This window comes from Herpailurus yagouaroundi, unplaced genomic scaffold (genome assembly GCF_014898765.1).
Source record: "Herpailurus yagouaroundi ecotype Mexico unplaced genomic scaffold, PumYag 67503, whole genome shotgun sequence".
Lineage (NCBI taxonomy): Eukaryota > Metazoa > Chordata > Mammalia > Carnivora > Felidae > Herpailurus > Herpailurus yagouaroundi.
In genome coordinates, this window is record NW_024420310.1 from 1514524 (window position 1) to 1530298 (window position 15775).

At 38.4% G+C, this 15775-nt stretch overlaps 1 pseudogene; it reads left to right on the top strand.

Moving 5' to 3' along the window:
- LOC121025125 (tRNA pseudouridine(38/39) synthase-like) overlaps window positions 1-15315 on the top strand; it is a 78224-nt pseudogene extending 62909 nt beyond the window's left edge.
- The last annotated feature ends 460 nt before the right edge of the window (window positions 15316-15775 follow it).

The following is a 15775-nucleotide window of genomic DNA, read 5'->3' on the forward strand; positions in this document are numbered from 1 at the left end:
TGAACACAGCTCTGCTTTATGTCAAAGCCCACGGGCAGCACTGTCTCCTTAGCAAGCAAACATTTAAAGAATATACACAGGGCACCAATCACAGCGATGGGTATTGGAGATGCTAAAGGTCTAAAGATATTTAAAAATCATAATAGATGACAGCACAAATACGAGGCACACACATACTCCTGTCCCCTGGAGGCTTAAGTACATCTTTTAAAAGCAGGATATTGTTGGGATTTTTGTTTATTTAATATTGGAGACTCTATCTTTTGATTGCCCCACATTATTATGGCAGGTACAGATCCATGTGTCTAGGCTTGAACAGTCTTTTAGTTGTGCTGTTATTTGCTTCATTGCTTTTCCCACATGTATTCTGGTTTCCTTTTTTTGTGTGGGTTCTGTCTTCTAAAGGTCCCAAGCGCTCTGAGACTTGTGCAGGGACAGTGGGTAGAAATCTAGGTTTGTAAGAGTGACTGGGAGGTACTTTCCATTTCCATGCTTGACGTGGCCCGTCTCGATCACATCTCTGCCTTGGGGCTCTCCAGCACAATGTAGAAGAAATTACAGTTTCAATGAGTCACCCCTCCCCCCCCATGCTGGGACCCAAACACATTTTATGCCTCTGGAAGGATTTCTCACTCATCTATTTCAGGTATGGAATATGGGAATGCGTTCTGTCAATATCTTCACTTTTCCTTTGTTTCTTCTTCGGTTGGGTTTGGGAGACGGAGCCCAGGCTAGTTTGACATCTTGTATCAAACTTCTGTTTCATAAAAGCAAGTCCATCTGGTCCTTTTGAAAACATTTATAAATGCAATGGTATATTTTGCATTTGCTCTTTAGCTTAGAAAATCTAGTCACTATAAATGAGGGCAAATCGCTCTTATGCATAGCAATTTAGGGATTTTACAGCGTCATATTCATTATCTCAGTGCTCAGAACACTATGACATAGTTACAAATGAGTAAAATGAGAAGCTAAGTGACTTATCTATAAATGAAGCTAATAAGAAATCTAGTTGGAGCTCAAATTCAGATCCTCTGATTCCTCAAATTTCATTCTGTGCCATCTCAATGCTATGTTTCAGAACATTTCTCAAAGTCAAAAAAAAAAAATAAAGAGCTAAAGATAGAGTGCTTGTTGAGTGAAGACATTTTAAAATGATACATTGACTGTGTAGGTTTAGAAAACCAACGACAGAATAAACATCTATCTGGTGTACATGTTTATTTTTTAAATTTACATCTTTTTACTATGTTGATACAATTTCACATTTCTGCAAGCTTTCAAGTATAGTCCTAGGAATTTCTTTTCTTTACCAGATTCATCAATATTTTATTACATTTTCTCCATGTCTCTTTATTCTCTCTCCATAACCCATATACATATAGAGGTACATACGTGTGTGTGTGTGTGTGTCTCAAATATACTTCTCCTACTCCCTCACCCATTTCAGAGTTAAATCACACATATTATGAATCTTTACCCCAAATACCTTAGGAGGTATATCCTAGAACGATAAACCACAGTAAAATTACCAAAACCAGGAGATTTCATGCTTATACAATACTATTCTCTAATTTAGGGATCTGAAAACTATAGTCCTCAGGTCAAATATGGACCATTGCTGCTTGTTGTTGTGAAAAAAGTTTTACTAGAACACAACTGCGTTTTGTCTCAGTTTTTGAGCTACTACAACAGAGCCAAGCAGCTGCGGTAGAGACCATAGGACCCACAAGTCGAAAAATATCTACTATTTGATCCTTGGCAAAAGAAGTTTCCTGATACTTCTTTTCAAAGTCCAAGTTCAAATTTGACCATATCTGAATAGGAACCTTCATAATTAGATTTCCTCACTCAGAATCCACCTGAGATAGCTTATTTTGTTTGTCGTGTTTCTGTAATCTCCTTCGATCCGCAACACGTCCTGATACTTTCTTTGTATGTGATGACATTGAAAGTTTTGAAGACTTAAAGGCCACTTATCTAACAGGATGTCTTGTTTTTAGTTGCATATGATTCAGTTTGTTTATTGATTTATTTTATTTAAATTCAAGTTAGTTAGCATATAGTGTATCTTGGCTTCAGGAGTAGCACCCAGTGATTCATTGTGGATGAATGCTCCATCGATGCTCATAGGGTGTCTCTTGATATGGGGTGATCTGTATTTCCGTATGATAGATTCAAGTTAAATACATTTTTAACAGAAATAACACCAAAACGATGCAGCGTTCTTCTCATTGTATCCTTTCAGGAGATGCATGATGTCTGCTTCTCCCTTTGTTGGTGATACTCACTGTAATCACTGAGTTAAGTTGGTGTTTGCTAAATTCTTTCAATGTGAAGTTACTATTTTGCCTTTGATTTCAACACATAATTAGAAATACCCTGTTCTAAATAAATTATCCCTATCATGGTTAAAAATCATGTTTTTAAAGTATTGTGTGCATATTTTACTATCTTGGTAGGATGTTGAAGGCTAGGCTTATGTACACAAAGCACAGAAGAATTGTTTAAGGCCAGCACTCAGTAGAAGCCAGGATTCATACAGAATGCTGAGCCTTATCTTCAGCGCCTTTTTGAGTGTGAATAATGGATGTTGTATTGAAAATAGGGAACCTTGTTTGGCTGACAGAATATTTATGGAGTAACGTACCACAGAAGTGCTCAGAATAAGTTCCGAATAATATTCCCTCGGAAAATGCAGTACAAAAATTCAAATGCAATACTCTAAGATGAATAGGAAACTTCCATCAGTTCAAAATGTGAGGTATGCCCGTCAGTATGAGGTCTGCCCGTCTACATGCCAGAAAGAGTCAGACCACACATACAGGTTTGGGTAACAGTGATTTGCAGCAGCTGACTGGGGCCAAATACATCATTTACCAGTGGGGCTGTGAGAAGCAAGTCCACTGGGCTGAGCTGAGACAGTCTCCCTGCCCTTGGTTAGGGGCAATCGCTTAGACTGCCCCTTTTCAAACTAATTTCTTGAAGTAGTAGGAGCTGACATACTGAATGATTTGACCCAAGATAGAGTCAAAATGAAGGTCACATCATGGTCCTCAAAGTCGGATTTTGTTCAGGAAGTAATTGGAAGAAGGATGATTAGGGAAACAAGAACCAGAACATTTTCTTCCAAGTGTTATTGACTTAGCATTGATTGATGTTTTAGTTCTGTCCACTCTCTGATATTAAAAAAAGAAGATGAGTGGAAAGACTAATTTTGAGTACACTCACTTTCAATTTCTGTTCAATATTGGCTTAGAATAAGACAAATAGTGAAATTATAACAGTAAAGACAAGGGTGGCAGATATTTTTCTAGATGGTACCAGAGGGATTTCCCGATACAAAACAAAGGAAGTGATAGGAAAGAAATTTCACAACATATTTTAGTGGTTGGAGTGTCAGTCTCCAGTTTTCCCCATTCATAGAATTAGATAAAACATCCCAGTCTTGTAAATGCCATTTTTTAGGCAATATCATGTGCAGTTTTAAGATCATTTATTTTTATGACATGTACAGAAGGTATAATTTTTGGGTGGTAATAACGGTGGAACAAGTTGGTCTCAGCTGTGGCATCCTAAAAGAGTGCTAAATAGTCACAATTTCTGTGCAGTGTACAAATACAAGCTCCCCACAAGAATAAGGATTAAGTGAAAAGAACGAATTATACCAGTGTTGAACCTCCCCGTATCTTGGCATGCACAAGTAAAGATAAGTGTTCATGTTTGCTGAGTTACGAGTATTCAACCAAATTGCATGTGAACTGATGACAAATTTGTATGTTCCACTGTAGATCTTTTTCCACTTGCAGAAGAGAAATGTTTTAGATGCCATTGGTCACAAAAATCTTCATTTAGCTTCTTTGGAAAGTGGTTACTTTTTGAAAGGTATAGGACCTCTGTAAATCTGGATCATGAGTCTCCTCATTATCCAAGAGGGAGATTTGCTAGGAAGTTAATTTCACCGGGAAAAATGTCCAAATCATTTTAAGACTGAAAATATCTTCCCACTTCTAATCACTGCCATGTTGCTTTTGAAAATTCACTTATGTATTCACTTAAAATATTTGGGAGAGCCTATGGAACAGAAGTGTTTCTAGAAGCTGGCTACAGCTACCTAAAGACATAGTGTATGTATTGGGGGGGTATTCAGGAAAGGTTTGGGGGTTTGTAGTACGAAGTGAGAAGTGAAGAGAAATGAAAGTTTTAAAACTAGTTTAACAATTCACTATTTTGTATTCAGTGTAAGATTTCCACAAAACCGTTACTTGTGATCACACTTTAAAAGAAAGTCTTTTAGTTTCCAAATAACCGATGTTGATAGTTTCTGAGGACTCAAGGGTGTTTGCATATTGCTACTTGTCTTGATTTGTGCCAGTCACAAGCCCCTCTCTTGTCAATTTTAGAACCAACTTGTTAATTTCTATAAATATTCTGGGTATTTTTTGGGGGGCGTGGGGTGGGGATGTTGAATCTATAGATCATTTTGGGAACACTTGACCTCATGATTTTGAGCTTCCCAGTACGTGAACATGTATTGTACCTTTGTGTTGAAGTCTTCTTTCCATCCAGTAGTGGTTTGAAAGACTTATTTAAGTACTTTTTAGTCCCAGTCAGAATTTTCCATCGGCAGAGGCAAACACAGGAAATGCTATCGAATATTTGCAAAATTGTGATGGGTTCAGGACAGGATCTGCACACAGATTGCCTGAATTCTAATTCTGGCTCTGCCATCTACTACTTGTGTCATTTTAGGTAAATAGGAGACAACGTAACACCTCCGCAATGTATCCTACTCAATAAGGTAATTGGGAGGATTAAACAAATGTATGCAAGATATTTGCAACAATGGCACATACTAAGCGCTTAATATTAGTAGTACTATTAAATGCAGACAAACTGTACATATGAGAAAGTCCATAGTCCAAAGAAGTTTCATCAGTAAAGAAGAATGGGTGAAAATGAATGAACTGAGGAGGCAATTCAGAAAGTTAAAAATACAAACAAAAGGAACCATGAGAAATGAATTATTAAATTTAGCAACACGAACTATTGCATTGAAAATGGAGATTAAAACAAATCCAAACACTGGCACATCGAAAGAATAAAAATAGACAACTTGGTAAAACCTAACTATGAATCAGTAAAAACACAAGATACACTGTCGGAAATTTGAAAGGAAATAAAACTAATAATGGTGAATTTTTTTTGTTACCAATCATCACAGTCTTGTCATTTGCCTCTGGAAAAAGTAGGTTCTTCGTCTGGAGACTAAAACCAAGTCATGTTGAAACATGGTTTCCTTGTATTTCTCTGAGGGAATGGCCATGTGATCAGCTGGCTGATGCTCCGGGAGTAGTGAATAAGAGGGCAGGCAGGTGAGAAAGTAGGGAGCCTAAAGGTCAGGTGCTGGGAAGTCATTGCAGTCCTTAGCAATGTGACTGCCTTTGGAATAGAAACTTGGACTTGGCAAGGTTGGCAAGTTGTTGCTTTCTCACTTAGTCTTATGTACTTCCTCTGTGTCCTCCCTTAATTCTGAATAAACCCTACTTTTCAAAATGCCATCCTGACTCGGCTAGATTAAGAGAACCAAAGGAATAGGGGTAGGACAGGGGCATTACCACACTTCTGAAATCGGTAGGATAGTTTTTTTTTAAGATTTTATTTTTAAGTAATCTCTACACCCTGCGTGGGGTGGGGCTCAACCCCACGGTCAAGAGGCATGCACTCCACCACCTGAGCCGGCCAGGCACCCCTACGTATGATGGCAGTTTTAAAGAATTCTAAGGGTTTTGGTGAAACTCAAGGGGCTGTGAAGGATTCTGTTTCCCTTTAATTGGACAATTATTTGGCAGTCATTTTTGTTGTTTCCATCGCCCAGAAGAGTGCTTGCCACAAGGTAAGGGCTGAGTCCTTGTTTGCCGAAGGACTGAGGCCATTTTTCCCCGGGCAGACCAGGCGATACTTCCGTCTCGCCCAGTTAATGGTTCTGCAGTGGAGACAACCTTATGGCAGAAATGAGACAAAGACGTTCCCATGTTTCTGTTGCCGTTGAGCAAGCTTACCCTACTCAGTCCATTAAATATGCCCGTTCTCAGCGCGCACTGGTCTTTTGTCTTTGGGGATATTTTCCAGGCACGTGGGTGTGATTACAGAATCATCAGTAATTGCATACAACTTTATTTACCAAATATATTCTGTCAGAGAAGGCTCTGGCTGTAGCAACTAGTGACCAGCACCATCCTCCTGCCAGGTTCCAGGCAGCAATGACTATAGCACTAAGAGCTGGGTTACTAGTGCATCTTACCCTGCCTCCGTCTTTGGACCTGGGTTGATAGGGAGTCTTCGTCTTCTCTTTGGAACTTGAGGTACTTTGATAGGAATTGCATTAAATGTGTAGATTGCTTCGGGTAGTGTAGCCATTTTCACAATGCTGTTCTTCCAACCCTTGAACATGGAATACTTTTCCATTTCTTTGTATCATCTTCAATTTCTTAAGTGTTCTATGGTTTTTAGAGTATAGATGCTTTACCTCTCTAGTTAGGTTCATTCCTTGATATCTTATTATTTTTGGTGCAATTGCAAATGGGATTGATTCCTTGATTTCTTTTTCTGCTGCTTTGTTATTGGTGTATAGAAAGGCAACAGATTTCTGCACATTGATTTTATAGCCTGTGACTTTACTGAATTCATGTATCAGTTCTAGCAATTTTTTTTGGCAGAGCCTTTTGGGTTTCTACATAAAGTATCATGTCATCTGTAAATAGAAGTTTGACTTCTTCATTGCTGCTGGTGATACACCACATTTTAATAAAAGAAAGGATAAGAACTATATGATCCTCTCAATGGATGCATAAAAAGCATTTGACAAAATATAGGTATCCATTCTTGATAAAAACCCTCAAAAAAGTAGGATGGATGGAACATACCTCAACATTGTAAAGGCCATATATGAAAGACCCACAGCTAATATCATCCTCAATGGAGAAAAACTGAGAGCCTTTCCCCTAAGGTCAGGAACAAGACAGGGATGTGCACTCTCACCGTTACTGTTTAACATAGTACTGGAAGTCAAAGCCTCAGTAATTAGACAACAAGAAATAAAATGCATTCAAATCAGTAAATTGGCTGTTTAAACATTTGGTAGAATTTTCCAGTGAAATCACATGGACCTGGATATTTTTCCTTCAGGACTTTCTTAAACTACATATTCAATTTCTTTATCAATTATAAGATTAATTACATTGCCTATATAACTTTGGGAGGGTTGTTGTAATTTGTGGTTTCTCAAGGAATTGATCCATTTCTTCTATGTTTTCAAATTTATGAGTATTCAGTCATTAACAGTATTCTCTTATTATCCACTTAGAAATTACAGAATTTGCAGTGATATTCCTATTTAATCACTGATATTGATCCTTGTCTTCTCTAATTTTATCTGTGCCAGTCTTGCTAGAGGCTTACCAATTTTATTAATTTAAGAAATAGCTTTTCCCCCATTGATTTTCTTTATTGTGTTCTTTTAATTTCATTGATTTCTGCTCTTATCATTATTATTTACTTCCTTCTGCTCACTTTAGGTTTTTCTCTTTTCCTATATCTTTTATGTAAAAACTTGGGTGTGTAATTTGAGATCTTTCCTTATTTCTAATGTTCGCATTTAATGCTAGAATTTTCTCTCTCAGGGGTGCCTGGGAGGCTCAGGTGGTTAAGCATCTGATTCTAGATCTAGGCTCAGGTCCTGATTTCACAGTTCCTAAGTTCAAGTCCCCTGTCGGCTCTGCTCTGACAGCACAGAGCCTGCTTTTGATTCTGTCTCTCCCTGTCTGCCCCTTCCCCCCAGCATGCTCTCTCTCTTAAAACAAATAAATAAATAAATAAGCTTCAAAAAATAGATTTTGTATTCAAAAATAATTCCCTCTCAGTGCTACTTTAGCTACATTCCATAGGTTTTGATGTGTCTTGTTTTCATTTTCATTTGGTTCAATTTTTAAAAATTTCCGTTGAGTCTTATTTGACCCATGGATTATTTAGAAGTGTGCTGTTTAATTTCTAAGTGTTTTCTTTCAAGTTTACAGACTTCTAAATGTTTTTTAAATGTTTATTTATTTTTGAGAGAGAGCGAGCGAGCATGAGCAGGAGAGGGGCAGCGACAGAGAGGAAGACATAGAATCCAAAGCAGGCTCCAGTCTCTGAGCTGTCAGCACAGAGCCCGATGTGGGGCTTGAACCCACAAACTGTGAGCTCATGACCTGAGCTAAAGTTGGATGCTTAACCAACTGAGCCACCCAGGTGCCCCCAGATTTACAGATTCCTAGTTTGATTTCACTATACTCAGAGGACACATTCTATAGGATATATTTTCATTCTGTTGATGTTTGTTTTATGGTCCAGCATATAGTCTATCTTGGTATATGTCCTGTAGGCACATGAAACAAGTGTGTACTGTGCTATTGTTGAGTGGAGTATATTTACACAAATAAGATCCTGTTGGTCACTGTTTTGTTTAGTCATCCTATTCTTGCTGATTTTGTCTGGTAGTTCTATCAGTTGCTGAGTGTCGGGCGTGTGAAATCCAATGTTAACTGTGGCTTGGTCCGTCTCCTTTCAACTATCAGATTTTGCTTTGTGTATTTGGAAGTTCTGTTGCTTGGTTGATATCTATTTAGAGTAGATACATCTTTGTGATGGACTGATACTTTTATAATCATGTAATGTCTCTCTTTGCCTTTCATAATTTTCTTTGCTCTGATGTTGACTTTATCTGATGATACAGTCATTCCTGCTCTTTATTTCTGTGGCAAAATACACCTGCCATGAAATTTGCCATCTTAACCATTTTAAGTGCACCTTTTGGTAATATTAAGCCCATTTATGTAAGCAATCCCAAAACTGTCTGTGGTGCAAAACTGAAACTCTATACCCATTGAACAATAACTCCTCAATGCCCCTCCCACAGTGCCTGACAACCACCATTCTCCTTTCTGTCTCTATGAGTTTAACAACTCTAGGTACCTCATGTAAATGGAATCGTACAGTATTTGTCTTTACCTGGCTGGCTTATTTCACTTAGCATAATGCCCTCAAGGTTCATAATGCTACAGAACATGTCACAATTTCCTATCATTTTAAGGGCTGAATGATACCCGTTGCATGTATGTACCACGTTTTATGTATCCATTCATCCATCAATGGACACTTGGGTTACTCCCACCATTTGCCTACTGTGAACGATGCTGCTATAAACATGGGTGTACAAATATGTCTTCAACCCTGTTTATAATTCTTTTGTGTATTTATCCAAAAGAATTGCTGGATAACTCAGTAATGCTGTCTTTAATTTTTAAAAGTTTTAATTCCTGTATAATTAACATACAGTGTTATATTTATCTCAGGGGTACAATATAGCGATTCAACAATTCGATACATGATTCAGTGCCTTCATCTTAATCCCCTTCATCTATTTCACCTATCCCCCCCCACCTCCCCTCTGGCAACCACCAGTGTGTCCTCTATAGTTAAGAATCTTTTTTTTGTTTTGTTTTGTTTCTTAAATTCCTCATGAATGAAATCATATGGCATTTGTCTTTTTCTGACTCACTTATTTCATTTAGCATTATACCCTCTGGATCCATTTATGTTGTTGCAAATGGCAGGATCTTCTCCTTTTTTAAGCCCGAGCAGTATTCCGTTGTGCACATATACCACACTTTCTTCATCCATTCATCTATCAACGGACACTTGGGTGGCTTCCATATCTTTGCTATTGTGAATAATGCTGCAATGGACATAGGGGTGCATATATTTTTTGAAATTAGTGTTTTCATTTTTTTTTTTTGATAAATACCCAGATGTGGAACTGAAAGATCATATGGTAGTCCTATTTTTAGTTTTGTGAGGAACCTCCAAACCGTTTCCCACAGTGACTGTACCAATTTACATGGCCACCAATAGTGCACGAGGGTTCCTTTTTCTCCACATTACGCCATACTGAGATTGAGCACTTGGGGTTGCCGAAGAGTTTTACTCAATGATTATGCTCTGTTCTCAGCTTTTTATTGTCCCTGTCTATCTGCTCCATACAGAGAGTCTGTCTCTCCATGATTTTGCCAGTTGGAAATGCTGTTGATTGTCATTCATCAATAAGTTAGCAGTATGGTGAGAGTGTTCTTGATTCTAGCCCAACCTGAGTCTTGGGTAGGCCCCATGAGGTTGGTCATCAATTCTTCAGTGCTTCTGGCCATATTCCCCATGATAGGCAGACTATCTTGTTATGTATCTTCTGTAGGAGATAGATTCCAACTCATCTCCAAGAGGTAGATGTTTCCCACATATTTGTATCACCTGCAATTGGGCATTTTAATTTTTGGCAGGAAATCATGCCTAGTAATCCTGGAAGTAGGCAAGGTAGCAGGCCTGGATACACATATAATTGTGTGCTATTACTGGAAACATCAGTCATTATATGTCACATTTGGTTTGAAATTGCTGCTTTGGATACTGGTGAGTGCACTAGTAATCCAGCTCTTAGTGCTATAGTCATTGCTGCCTGGAACCTGGCAGGAGGATGGTGCTGGTCACTAGTTGCTACAGCCAGAGCCTTCTCTGACAGAATATATTTGGTAAATAAAGTTGTATGCAATTACTGATGATTCTGTAATCACACCCACGTGCCTGGAAAATATCCCCAAAGACAAAAGACCAGTGCGCGCTGAGAACGGGCATATTTAATGGACTGAGTAGGGTAAGCTTGCTCAACGGCAACAGAAACATGGGAACGTCTTTGTCTCATTTCTGCCATAAGGTTGTCTCCACTGCAGAACCATTAACTGGGCGAGACGGAAGTATCGCCTGGTCTGCCCGGGGAAAAATGGCCTCAGTCCTTCGGCAAACAAGGACTCAGCCCTTACCTTGTGGCAAGCACTCTTCTGGGCGATGGAAACAACAAAAATGACTGCCAAATAATTGTCCAATTAAAGGGAAACAGAATCCTTCACAGCCCCTTGAGTTTCACCAAAACCCTTAGAATTCTTTAAAACTGCCATCATACGTAGGGGTGCCTGGCCGGCTCAGGTGGTGGAGTGCATGCCTCTTGACCGTGGGGTTGAGCCCCACCCCACGCAGGGTGTAGAGATTACTTAAAAATAAAATCTTAAAAAAAAACTATCCTACCGATTTCAGAAGTGTGGTAATGCCCCTGTCCTACCCCTATTCCTTTGGTTCTCTTAATCTAGCCGAGTCAGGATGGCATTTTGAAAAGTAGGGTTTATTCAGAATTAAGGGAGGACACAGAGGAAGTACATAAGACTAAGTGAGAAAGCAACAACTTGCCAACCTTGCCAAGTCCAAGTTTCTATTCCAAAGGCAGTCACATTGCTAAGGACTGCAATGACTTCCCAGCACCTGACCTTTAGGCTCCCTACTTTCTCACCTGCCTGCCCTCTTATTCACTACTCCCGGAGCATCAGCCAGCTGATCACATGGCCATTCCCTCAGAGAAATACAAGGAAACCATGTTTCAACATGACTTGGTTTTAGTCTCCAGACGAAGAACCTACTTTTTCCAGAGGCAAATGACAAGACTGTGATGATTGGTAATAAAAAATTCACTATTATTAATTTTATTTCCTAGCTAGAACATTCAGTCCTAAAATTTGTATGCAGCCACAAAAGACCCTGAGTAGTCAAAGCAATTCTGTAAAAGAAAAACTGGAGGAATCCCAATTCCGGATTTCAAGCTCTATTACAAAGCTGTAGTCTTCAAGACAGTATGGTACCAGCACAAAAACAGACACATAGATCAATGGAGCAGAATAGAAAACCCAGAAATGGACCCACAAGTATATGGCCAACTAATCTTCAACAAAGCAGGAAAGAATATCCAATGGAGAAAAGACAGTCTCTTCAATAAATGTTGTTAGGAAAACTAGATGGTGACATGCAGAAGAATGAAACAGGATAACTTTCTTACACTGTACACAAAAATAAATTCAAAATGGGTAAAAGACCTAAATGTGAGACAGGAAACCATCAAAATCCTAGAGTATAACACAGGCTGCAAGCTCTTTGACCTTGACCAGAGAAACTTTTTATTAGACATGTAATTGAAGGCAAGGGAAACAAAAGCAAACATGAACTATTGGGACTTCATCAAGATAAAAATCAAAAAAACAAACTTAAGCACAGTGAAGGTAATAACCAACAAAACTAAAAGTCTATGGAATAGAAGATATTTGCAAGTGATTTATCTGATAAAGTGTTAGTATCCAAAATCTATAAAGAACTTATCAAACTCAACACCCAAAAAACATAACCCAGTTAAGAAATGGACAGAAGGCATGGATAGACACTTTTCCAAAGATGACATCCAGATGTTTAACAGGCACATGAAAAGATGCTCAATATCCGTCATCATCAGGTAAATACAAATCAAAATCACATTGAGATACTACCTCACACCTGTCAGAATGTCTAAAATTAATGACACAAGAAACAACTGATGTTGGCAAGGATGTAGAGAAAGGGAAATCCTTTTGCACTGTTGGTGGGAATGCAAACTGGTGCAGCCACTCTCGAGAACATTATGGAGGTTCCTCACAAAACCAAAAATAGAACTACCCTATGATCCAGCAATTGCACTATTAGGTATTTGCCCAAAGGATACAAAACTACAGATTCAAAAGTGTAGATGCACCCAATGTTTATAGCATTATCAGCAGTAGCCAAACTATGCAGAGGGCCCAAATGTCTATCGACTGATGAATGGATAAAGAAGATGTGGTGTATATATACAATGGAATAGTCCTCTGACATAAAAAGATGAAATCTTGCCATTTGCAACGATGTGGATGGAGCTAGAATGTATTATGCTAAGTGAAATGAGTCCATCAGAAAGTCAAGTACCATATTATTCCACTCATATGTGGAATTTAAGAACCAAAACAGATGAACATGTGGGAAATGGGGGGAAGAGAAGAGAGGAAAACAAACCACAGAAAATTCTTAATTAACTATGAGTTGATAGAGGGAAGTAGGTAAGGGATGGGCTAGATGAGTGATGGGTACTAAGGAGGGTACTTGTTGTGATCAGCACTGGATGTTGTATGTGAGTGATGAGTCACTAAATTCTCCTGAAACCAGTATTGCTCTGTGGGTTAACTAAAATTTAAATAAAAAATAAAAAGCCAATTTACAATCTCTACCACAAAATCCAAGAGGATGGGGCATTTTATGTCTCATTTCATGAATCCAGTATTACCCTAATAACAAAACCAGAGTAGAAGAATAAAGTGGAAAGAATCACCCTACTTGGTATTAAGGCTTACCGTGTAGCCACTATAATGAACACAGTATATTGTTTGCTGAGGGATGGGCGCATAGATCAATACAATAGAATACAGAGCCCAGAAATAGACCCAAACCAATATACCCATCTATTTTTTGATAAAGGTGTAAAAGTATATCAATGGAGGAGGAATAGCCTTTTTAACAAATGGTCCTGGAGCAATTAGACATCCATAGTAAAACAACTGAACCTTGGCCTAAATCTCATACCTTATGCAAAACAAATGTAAAATGAATTACAGATACAAATGTAAAATTATAACATTTTGGAGGTGTCATTCCACACTGAAGGCCAGGTGAAAAGTTCTTAGACCTGACACCAAAAGCATGATCCATGAAAAGAAAAAATTGATACATTGGACCTCGTCAAAATTAACAACTTGTGCTCTCTGGATAATGAAAGACAGGCTACAGACTGGGAAAAAATGTAAATCACATAACTGATGCAAGACATGTCTAAAATATATAAAGAGCTCTTGGAATTCAACAGAATAAAAAAATCAGAAAAAGGAGCTACAGGTGTGGCTTAGTATAAGCAGGTACGATGGACCTGTATGACTCCTTTATTCCTGGGGTTGCCATATAGTTGCTGAAAATGACATAGTGAGAAACTAAACTGAGGAACTCCTAAGAAAAAGAATGCAAGAACTGGAAAGGGAGATACAGTGACTTAAATAGGATCCAGTCAACAACAACAAGAACTCAAACAGTAGAGAAAATTCTTCAGGAGCTGGAAAAGCCAACTGTGCATTTGATTTCAGTGCTAATGGCCAAAGTCATGGAGCCCTAAGGCTAGCCTATCTAGGCTAGGGATGCTAGGGCTTTGCCCGTCAAGAAAACACAAACAATATTATCGAAGAGAAACTGAGGCACTGAGACTTGACAATGAGAAAGCAGACATTCAACTCTCACTGATGTGGATAAACAGACAAGGGACTTAAGTGCCTTTAGACAATTAATTTCTCTTAACCTTTGCTCTCACTTTCCAAGGATTCAGAGGATTTTAACTTGAAGAAGTCAAAACTACTGCTAAAAAATCCATTATACCCACATTTTCCATCAGGTGTTCCCTTGAGGCGTTCACATACTGGCTTGGGCTTCTGTAAAACCCAGCTTCAGTGCTAGGTTCAGCTGTTTGAGAAGACTTACTGCTTTTTTCCCCCTTATTCTGATTGAGATATTATAGTCATGAATTCTGTGGCTCGGAGTATGATGGCACATATCGTTTCAGAAATCATATGGACTTTTTTGTCTGCTCAAGGACAGCTAGTAGGCCAGAGCTTGGATGAGGGGAGATGGCAAGAACCTTTCTGGTTATGTCAGTTTGCAGTGATTGACCAGAGATTCCTTTGTCATTAAATCTGTTGTATGATGGTTTTCTCCTCTCTGATTGGCGAAGGAATGGAGAAGCCTGTGATTATTGATAAGCTGCTGAACATAGGTGAAAAATCCCCAGAAACCTCAGTACAGAATGGGTGTAGAGTTTTCTCTAGTCTTAAATGATTTTAAGTTTGAAAATATCAAGTGGATCTATGACTGGGAGGGTCAGGAGTTCAGTGTCACCCACCTATAGCAATCTAGGCTAAAGGTAATGTTAAAACTCACATGTTGTATTGTCTTGTGCAAGGACTGGATTGTGTTGCAGTACCCAAAAGGATATTTGCAGATTCAAAGCTGGGTGGATTGATATAAGGGAGAAATATTAGGCCCTCTGTCATAAAGCAGACCAGTGCCTTTGTAATAGGAGTGAAAATTCACACATAAGTCCCTAATAGATTATCATAAATGTCAAGGATAGGAATCTCAATCCAGCATTTTATAACTAGGGATGCATTGTACATCTACATTTATTTCATTGGGGAAAAAACAAAAGCCAAAAGGAACTGTAATAATACACTAGAGGAAGAAAATACAATCTTGGAGAGACCAACAAAGAGGCTCTGTGTGGATACAGTAATTAAAAGCAGCATTTAACCATAGAGAACTCTCCAGGATCTAGGAGGCAACCACAGGCTAGTGGTAGGTGGATAGAAAGGAAATTTAAACAAAATATTTACTGTAAGAAGTCCTAGAAACTCAGATGATCAACTCTATGAAAAAAAAAAGGCATAAACTCCTAACAAGGACGTTCTTGTTGCTTAAATGAGAAAGAGTTCAAGCATTTTCTTATCACTGTCCAAAAAGATTTAAGTAAAAGAAGCCAAAAGCAATTGTAAAATGGAGATATATTTATGTATACTTGGAAATGTGTGACTTGTGTTCAAATTCATTAAAGCTTGATCATGCAAGTGTCAAAAAAAGAAGGAAATGGGCTACAGACATGAATAGAAATTTCATCAAAGAAGATACGCAGATGGCAAATGAACACATAAAAAGATGTTCAACATTAACCATTAGTGAAATGCAAATGAAAACTTCAATGAGGTCTCACCAC